The sequence below is a fragment of the Salvelinus alpinus genome, chromosome 1, assembly GCF_045679555.1.
Source record: "Salvelinus alpinus chromosome 1, SLU_Salpinus.1, whole genome shotgun sequence".
NCBI classification, from domain to species: Eukaryota; Metazoa; Chordata; class Actinopteri; order Salmoniformes; family Salmonidae; genus Salvelinus; species Salvelinus alpinus.
In genome coordinates this window covers 66,421,577-66,431,706 of record NC_092086.1, presented here as the reverse complement: position 1 = coordinate 66,431,706, position 10,130 = coordinate 66,421,577, and positions in this window count along the sequence as shown.

The window sequence follows — 10,130 nt, the reverse complement described above, 5'->3', positions numbered from 1 at the left end:
CATCCCGCTACCATCTAGAATGCAGAGACAGTATAGGTGAATCAAAGCTGGGACCTGAGACTGAGAAAAAGCTTCTATCTCCAGGCTATCAGATTGTTAAATAGTCACCACTAGTCAGTCCCCGCCCAGTACCCTGCCCTGAACTTAGTCACTGTTACTAGCCGGCTACCACCCGGTACTCTAACTTGCACCTTAGCGACTGCTGCCCTATGTTATGTACATAATCATTGAACACGGGTCACTTTAATAATGTTTACATACTGTTCTACCCACTTCATATGTATATACTGTATTACAGTCAATGCTCATCCGATATAACTACTGCTGTACACACCTTTTTTATTCATATACTGTCCATACACACCATCATATGCATATATATTTATATTCCGGAGTCGGACATTGCTCGTTCTGATATTTCTTAACTTCTTAAACTTGTATTTTTTTTATGTGTGTTTTGCTTTGTATTGTTCAGTATTACTGCACCATTGAAAACATAAGAATTTCGCATTGCCTATTATAACATCTGCAAAATATGGGTACATATTTATTTTTAAAAAAAATGTACAGGCCAGGTGGAGAAACAGGGAATTATGAATGTTGAATGTGATTCTATGTGACACCCTCATGGAGCTTTCACTGGCTCAATATTTTACACTTTTGCTTGAATGTCATCACAAGGTATCCTGCTAGGACTGAAGAGGATAACTTTAGCAGTATGGATTATTACCACATATTCCCAGTAGTGAGTTAGTCAGTTAGGAATGTGTCTTTGTTTTCTTCCTCATTTTAATTGCTTTAATGATGAGTGGCTGGGAGCCCACTAGTAGCACTCATATAGTGTACTCAGTACAATCGAAGTGCTTTAAACTACCATACATTTCCATTATTCATCAAGGAGCTCTCAGTGCAATCCCAACAGAGCTTCATTTGAAATACTGAGCAGAGTCACCTCGCTCGCTGTTTGTTAGACACATTTTACATTTTCTGTTTACATTTTTCATTTCAACACAAGAAAAAAAAATTTAAGAAAAACTGGTAGCGTTTTATAGTCCAGCTCGGTAATAACTGGATAATAATGTAATAACGACGTATTTACTAAGTAATTAGCTAGTAATTACCATTCGTTACCAGTAGTAGTTCCCAATGAAGTTTCCTCCCAATCCTTTCCTAACTAGCCATGGTTTGTTACCTGGAAACTGAGATACTAGTTTCTATGTAATAACATGGAATCAGGGTTGGAAAATGCAATTATATCCCTTTCCCATAACAAAGAGAAGTGACATATTTCCTATGTCACAGCAATGGTTGAAGTGCTCAAGTGACAAACTAAGCTTAGTTCATAATCAGAAGTTTCTTTATTGACAAAAAATATACAAGAGGCATTCAATGACATTCTGTAACTAAAAGGGAAAAGATTGCTTTAAAGGAAAAGTTATTGACTTCTGGCGGGAGAATGGGGTAAAATGACCCAGTGCAAGTTCAGCCACCTCTATTTTCTTTATAAAGAAACACAAAATGTGTTTTTTTAATGAATGCAGGAAGAGTTAAAGGACCCCCCAGAGGACGTTGCCACTACTATTTAGACATCATTTCATGTCCTGGAGATGAAATGCACGTTTAGGTTCCACATCTGAAGAATGACTAAGGTTATGTACACAGTCGTGGCCAAAAGTTTTGAGAATGACACAAATATGAATTTTCACAAAGTTTGCTGCTTTTGTGTCTTTAGATATTTTTGTCAGATGTTACTATGGAATACTGAAGTATAATTACAAGCATTTCATAAGTGTCAAAGGCTTTTATTGAAATTACATGAAGTTGATGCAAAGAGTCAATATTTGCAGTGTTGACCCTTCTTTTTCAAGACCTCTGCAATCCGCCCTGGCATGCTGTCAATTAACTTCTGGGCCACATTCTGACTGATGGCAGCCCATTCTTGCATAATCAATGCTTGGCGTTTGTCAGAATTTGTGGGTTTTTGTTTGTCCACCCGCTTCTTGAGGATTGACCACAAGTTCTCAATGGGATTAAGGTCTGGGGAGTTTCCTGGCCATGGACCCAAAATATCGATGTTTTGTTCCCCGAGCCACTTAGTTATCACTTTTGCCTTATGGCAAGGTGCTCCATCATGCTGGAAAAGGCATTGTTCATCACCAAACTGTTCCTGGATGGTTGGGAGAAGTTGCTCTCGGAGGATGTGTTGGTACCATTCTTTATTCATGGCTGTGTTCTTCGGCAAAATTGTGAATGAGCCCACTCCCTTGGCTGAGAAGCAACCCCACACATGAATGGTCTCAGGATGCTTTACTGTTGGCATGACACGGGAGTGATGGTAGCGCTCACCTTGTCTTCTCCGGACAAGCTTTTTTCTGGATGCCCCAAACAATCATCAGAGAAAATGACTTTACCCCAGTCCTCAGCAGTCCAATCCTTGTACCTTTTGCAGAATATCAGTCTGTCCCTGATGTTTTTCCTGGAGAGAAGTGGCTTCTTTGCTGCCCTTCTTGACATGAGGCCATCCTCCAAAAGTCTTTGCCTCACTGTGCGTGCAGATGCACTCACACCTGCCTGCTGCCATTCCTGAGCAAGCGCTGTACTGGTGGTGCCCCGATCCTGCAGCTGAATCAACTTTAGGAGACGGTCCTGGCGCTTGCTGGACTTTCTTGGGCACCGTGAAGCCTTCTTTACAACAATTGAACCGCTCTCCTTGAAGTTCTTGATGATCCGATAAATGGTTGATTTAGGTGTAATCTTACTGGCAGCAATATCCTTGCCTGTGAAGCCCTTTTTGTGCAATGATGACGGCATGTGTTTCCTTGCAGGTAACCATGGATGACAAAGGAAGAACAATGATTTCAAGCACCACCCTCCTTTTGAAGCTTCCAGCCTGTTATTCAAACTGATCTCCAGCCTTGTCCTCGTCAACACTCACACCTGTGTTAACGAGAGAATCACTGACATGTCAGCTTGTCCTTTTTTGGCAGGGCTGAAATGCAGTGGAAATGTTATTTTGGGATTCAGTTCATTTGCATGGCAAAGAGGGACTTTGCTATTAATTGCAATTCATCTGATCACTCTTCATAACATTCTGGAGTATATGCAAATTGCCATCCTACAAACTGAGGCAGCAGACTTTGTGAAAATGTATATTTGTGTCATTCTCAAAACTTTTGGCCACGACTGTACATATTCACAAATTGGGTGTGGGAATTTCCACATGAAGTTGATGAAGATCAACAAATATGACACTGATAGCTGTCAGTGTAGCTAGCTTGCATGCTAACCTTATCTAGCTATCTTGCTAACCTTATCTCGCTAGCTAATGTTATTGCTGTTTGTTTTTTTACTACACCAGATTCAAAAGATTAGCCAGTTGGCTCTATGGCTGGTTCTGGAGCTGGATTTGTCATAAGCATAGATCAAGGGAAAACTACGCCACAGACGAAAACCAATAGCCTATCTTTGGCTTCGCCATCTATTGTTGTCTCCAAAGTTTTGTCATCTTCCATAAATGGCGGCCGTGAATCTGCCATAGAAATAGTTCGAAATAATAGATGAAGCTATGGACAACGATTGAAAGACAGCTAATATGTTGTTCTACATTGGAATGGACACAGTGCAACCATTGGTAGGCTGCTGGCAAGCTTCGGCTGTGATACAGCAAAGCCGTGTCAGGCCGTGCTCATGATTCTTACAAGGGAAGTAAAATGATAGGTCACAATGACTTTGCTCAAGATCATGCACACTGCAAATGACTTGAAACTATACGTTCTTTGAATTTTCTTTTGTGGGTGCCTTTTCATTATCTTGATAGACACTTGTGATTTCTAGTTAACTTTAGACCAATAGTGTGAAGCAAAACCTTAAAGGTCAAAACCACTCATCTTGGGGCAACAAGAGGACCCGGGTTGGCAAAATGCTATCATATCACGCAATTATACCATTTATAAAATGTTTATACAGTTGAAGTCGGAAGTTCAACCACGTTTTTCAAACACTCCACAAATTTCTTGTTAACAAACTATAGTTTTGGCATGTCACTCAGGACATCTACTTTGTGCATAACACAAATATTTTTTGTTTACAGACAGATTATTTCACTTATAATTCACTGTATCACAATTCCAGTGGGTCAGAAGTTTACATACACTAAGTTGACTGTGCCTTTAAACAGCATGGAAAATTCCAGAAAATTATGTCATGGCTTTAGAAGCTTGTGATAGGCTAATTGACATCATTTGAGTCAATTGGAGGTGTACCTGTGGGTGTATGTCAAGGCCTACCTTCAAACTCAGTGCGTCTTTGCTTGACATCATGGGAAAATCAAAAGAAATCAGCCAAGACCTCAGAAAAAAAATCTGGTTCATCCTTGGGAGCAATTTCCAAATGCCTGAAGGTACCACGTTCATCTGTACAAACAATAGTACACAAGTATTAACACCATGGGACCACGCAGCCGTCATACCGCTCAGGATGGAGACGCATTCTGTCTCCTAGAGATTAACGTACTTTGGTGCGAAAAGTGCAAATCAATCCCAGAACAGCAGCAAATGACCTTTGTGAAGATGCTGGAGGAAATAGGTATGTATGTAAACTTCTGATTTCAACTGTATACGGTGCATTCGGAAAGTATGCAGACCCCTTGACTTTTTTCACATTTTGTTACGTTACAGCCTTATTCTAAAATGGATTAAATTGTATTTTTTTCCATCAATCGAAAGACAATACCCCATAATGACAAAGCAAAAACAGTTTTTTTCTATTTTTCCCCCAGCAAAAATAAGTAAATAAATAACAGAAATATCACATTGTTATTTTTTTTTTAAACTTTTACCCCTTTTTTATCCCCAATTTCATGATATCCAATTGGTAGTAACAGGTGTGACCCATTACTGCAACTTCCATACGGACTCGGGAGAGGCAAAGGTCGCTTAACCCATAAATAAGCCACAACAATGTGTCTGAGGAATCACCGTCCAGCTGGCGAAAGTAGTCAGCTTGCAGGCGCACGGCCGGCCATAAGGAATTGCTAGAGCGCGATGGGACAAGGAAATTACGGCCAGCCAAACCATCCCCTAACCAGGACGATGCTGGGCCAATTGTGCGCTGCCTCATGGGTCTCCCGGATCATGGTACCACTCAAAAGTTTAGACACACCTACTCATTCCAGGGTTTTTCTTTATTTTGACAATTTTCCGCATTATTTGATAAATAATAGTGAAGACATCAACATCATGAAACAATACATATGGAATCATGTCATAAGCAAAAAAGTGTGAAACAAATCAAAATATATTTTATATTTGAGATTCTAGCCAACCTTTGCCTTGATGACAGCTTTGCACACTCTTGGCATTCTCTCAAACAGCTTCATAAGGTAGTCACCTGGAATCCATTTCAAGGTGCCTTCTTAAAAGTTAATTTGTGGAATGTCTTTCCTTCTTAATGCGTTTGAGCCAATCAGTTGTGTTGTGACAAGGTAGGGGTGGTATACAGAAGATAGCCCTATTTGGTAAAAGACCAAGTCCATATTATGGCAAGAACAGCTCAAATAAGCAAAGAGAAACGATAGTCCATCATTACTTTAAGACATGAAGGTCAGTCAATACGGAATATTTCAAAAACTTTGAAAGTTTCTTCAAGTGCAGTCGCCAAAACCACCAAGCGCTATGATGAAACTGGCTCTCTCGAGGACCGCCACAGGAATGGAAGACCCAGAGTTACCTCTACTGCATGGATAAGTTCATTAGAGTTAATTGGACCTCAGATTGCAGCCCAAATAAATGCTTCACAGAGTTCGAGTAACAGACACATCTCAACATCAACTGGTCAGAGGAGACTGAGTGAATCAGGCCTTCATGGTTGAATAGCTGCAAAGAAACCACTCCTAAAGGACACCAATATGAAGAAGAGACTTGCTTGGGCCAAGAAACACGAGCAATGGACATTAGACCAGTGGAAATATGTCCTTTGGTCTGATGAGTCCAAATCTGAGATTTTTGGTTCCAACTGCAGTGTCTTTGTGAGACGCAGAGTAGGTGAACGGATGATCTCCGCATGTGTGGTTCCCACCGTGAAGCATGGAGGAGGTTTATTTAGAATTCCCACACTTAACCAGCATGGCTACCACAGCATTCTGCAGCGATACGCCATTACATCTGGTTTGCGCTTAGTCGGACTATGATTTGTTTTTCAACAGGACCCAAAACACACCTCCAGGCTGTGTAAAAGCTGAATGAGTGCTGCATCAGATGATCTGGCCTCCGAAATCACCCGACCTCAACCCAATTGAGATTGTTTGGTTTGAGTTGGACCGCAGAGTGAAGGAAAAGCAGCCAACAGCGTTCAGCATATGTGGGAACTCCTTCAAGACTGTTGGAAAATCATTCCAGTTGAATCTGGTTGAGAGAATGCCAAGAGTGTGCAAAGCTGTCAAGGCAAATGTTGGCTTTGAAGAATAATAAATATATATTTTGATTTGTTTAACACTTATTTGGTTACTACATGATTACATATGTGTTATTTCATAGTTTTGATATATTCACTATTATTCTACAATGTAGAAAATAGTTTTTTTTTTTTTTAAATAAGAAAAACCCTTGAATGAGTAGGCCCGTCCAAACTTTTGACTGGTACTGTATATATACAAAAAAATATCCATATATATATATATATATCCATTTATTCTTGAAGAATATAACTTATAAATGCCTCATGAGCTTAGTTTAACTGTCACACTCCATGAGAACCCAAAATATAAGCTTGTTTTACTCCAATGTTTGTAAACATTGTACATGTAAACAAACACTGTATACAGTTTAGCCTCATGACACGGTTAAACAATAATTTGTATATCATGGATGGTCAGTCTTTGCATTCATAGCAATGTCTTAATTTGAGAGTGGTTACATTTCTCCAGGCCCATCCCTCTGCTTTTTACCAAAACAGAGGCGGGGTGGCAGCTTTGTTATTGTTTCATCTGTGGATTTTCCCTTTAAACAGCTGAATATTATCAAGATATCAAAGTGTCACAAACAAAAAGGGAAACAATAGGCCTATATCAAATGCAGCACATGGCATTCATTTTTCACTTGCATATAGCACTTTTCAGTAGAGCTCAAAGCATGCCATTCCATGAGCGCAGCATTTATTTTTCAACTCGGAACCAATGAGCCCAATCAGTCCTCCATGACAACAAAATCATTAACAACAGAGTACGGCTGGCTAATACGTCCTTAGTTTTGGGGTCATGCTTAGGTAAAACAATTTGTCTAATCTATACTTCCATATTTCCAAGTCCTATTCTTGAAGATCAAGGGATATACATTTTTTTTGGAATGACTGGAATTCTGATAGACTTTGGTTTTTAATGTAAAGATATAATGTAATCATATTATTTTATGTAGTAGAAAGAGATGGGTTAGAAGAAGCCTGCATAACCAACCAATAAATAAAATGTTACGTCCATATATGGCCAGCTTTGTAAACTTTAACATTGATTTATCCTGCAATAGATGTCGTTCAATTGGTAACATATTGTCGTCTTCTTTTAATGGCTCTTAAGGGGAAGTAATCTAAAAGTAACGGAATGTAATCACATTGTTAGAGTTTGGGTAATCCAAAAGTTACGTTACTGATTACAAGTTTGGACAGGCAACTAGTAACTGTAACGGATTACATTTAGAAAGTAACCTACCCAACCCTGCTTGGAGGGCATAGGCCCACCCACTTGGCAGCCAGTTCCAACCAATAGGGAGCCAGGCATGGCCAATCAGAATTGTTTTTTCCCCACTAAATGGCTTTATTACAGACAGAAATACTCAGCACCGCCACCTCCCCTCAGACGATCCTGGCGTTTAAGAAGCCGGATGTGGAGGTCCTGGGATGGCGTGGTTACACATGGTCTGCGGTTGTGAGGCCGGTTGGACGCACTGCCAAATTCTCTCAAATTAAGTTGGAGGCAGCTTATGGTAGAGAAATTATGGTAGAGAAATGTCTGGTGGACATTCCTGCAGTCAGCATGCCAGTTGTATTCTCCCTCAAAACTTGAGATATCTGTAGCACAAGGTGCACCTGTGTAATGATCATGCTGTTTAATCAGATTCTTGACATGCCACACCTGTCAGATGGATGGGTTATCTTGGCAAATGAGAAATGCTAACTAACATTGATGTAAACAAATGTGGCACAACATTTGAGAGAAATAAGCTTTTTGTGCATATGGAACATTTCTGGGATTTTTGTTTTCCAGTTCATGAAACATGGGACCAACACTTTACATGTTGCGTTTATATTTTTGATCAGTGTAGATCACTGAAAATTACTGTCCATAATGTATTGTATTAGTAATTTCTGGGATCCTACTTGAAAATGTCTCAGAAACATATTTTTTATTTATTAGATTTTTTATTTGAACTTTATTTAAGTCAATAAACATGAAATCATATAATTACACTTAAACTGCTAACTAACTCTCTCTCCTCTGCTCTCATCCTTCTAGACCTATCGGCTGCCTTTGATACTGTGAACCATCAGATCCTCCTCTCCACCCTCTCCGAGCTGGGCATCTCCGGCGCGGCCCTTGCTTGGATTGCGTCCTACCTGACAGGTCGCTCCTACCAGGTGGCGTGGCGAGAATCTGTCTCCGCACCACGTGCTCTCACCACTGGTGTCCCCCAGGGCTCTGTTCTAGGCCCTCTCCTATTCTCGCTATACACCAAGTCACTTGGCTCTGTCATATCCTCACATGGTCTCTCCTATCATTGCTATGCAGACGACACACAATTAATCTTCTCCTTTCCCCCCTCTGATAACCAGGTGGTGAATCGCATCTCTGCATGTCTGGCAGACATATCAGTGTGGATGACGGATCACCACCTCAAGCTGAACCTCGGCAAGACGGAGCTGCTCTTCCTCCCGGGGAAGGACTGCCCGTTCCATGATCTCGCCATCACGGTTGACAACTCCATTGTGTCCTCCTCCCAGAGTGCTAAGAACCTTGGCGTGATCCTGGACAACACCCTGTCGTTCTCAACTAACATCAAGGCGGTGACCCGTTCCTGTAGGTTCATGCTCTACAACATTCGCAGAGTACGACCCTGCCTCACGCAGGAAGCGGCGCAGGTCCTAATCCAGGCACTTGTCATCTCCCGTCTGGATTACTGCAACTCGCTGTTGGCTGGGCTCCCTGCCTGTGCCATTAAACCCCTACAACTCATCCAGAACGCCGCAGCCCGTCTGGTGTTCAACTTTCCCAAGTTCTCTCACGTCACCCCGCTCCTCCGCTCTCTCCACTGGCTTCCAGTTGAAGCTCGCATCCGCTACAAGACCATGGTGCTTGCCTACGGAGCTGTGAGGGGAACGGCACCTCCGTACCTTCAGGCTCTGATCAGGCCCTACACCCAAACAAGGGCACTGCGTTCATCCACCTCTGGCCTGCTCGCCTCCCTACCTCTGAGGAAGTACAGTTCCCGCTCAGCCCAGTCAAAACTGTTCGCTGCTCTGGCACCCCAATGGTGGAACAAACTCCCTCACGACGCCAGGTCAGCGGAGTCAATCACCACCTTCCGGAGACACCTGAAACCCCACCTCTTTAAGGAATACCTAGGATAGGATAAAGTAATCCTTCTAACCCCCCCCCCCCCTTAAAAGAGTTAGATGCACTATTGTAAAGTGGTTGTTCCACTGGATATCATAAGGTGAATGCACCAATTTGTAAGTCGCTCTGGATAAGAGCGTCTGCTAAATTACTTAAATGTAAATGTAAATGTAAACTGTGTAAGACATCACTGAATACTTCATAAAAATAACCTAAATGTTAAAAGTGTCTGAGTTGTCCTTTAAAACTATACTTTGACGTATTCCGCAAGATTTCTGTTGGATATAACTTCAAGGCATTTTGGGGGGGGGATGACACGGTTTAGCCTGTGGGAGGTAAAACCAGACATTCATTTTCTTGGTGCTAAAGCTCCTGTAGACTCTTAAAAGAAGCTATACCTGGTTGTTTGAATGGGTAATGAATTGAATGCCAATATCAGATATGACTGTGGATGGCTCCCAAATGGCACCCTATTACTACATAGCGCACTACTTTTGACCAGAGCACAATGTGCCCTGGTCTAAAATAG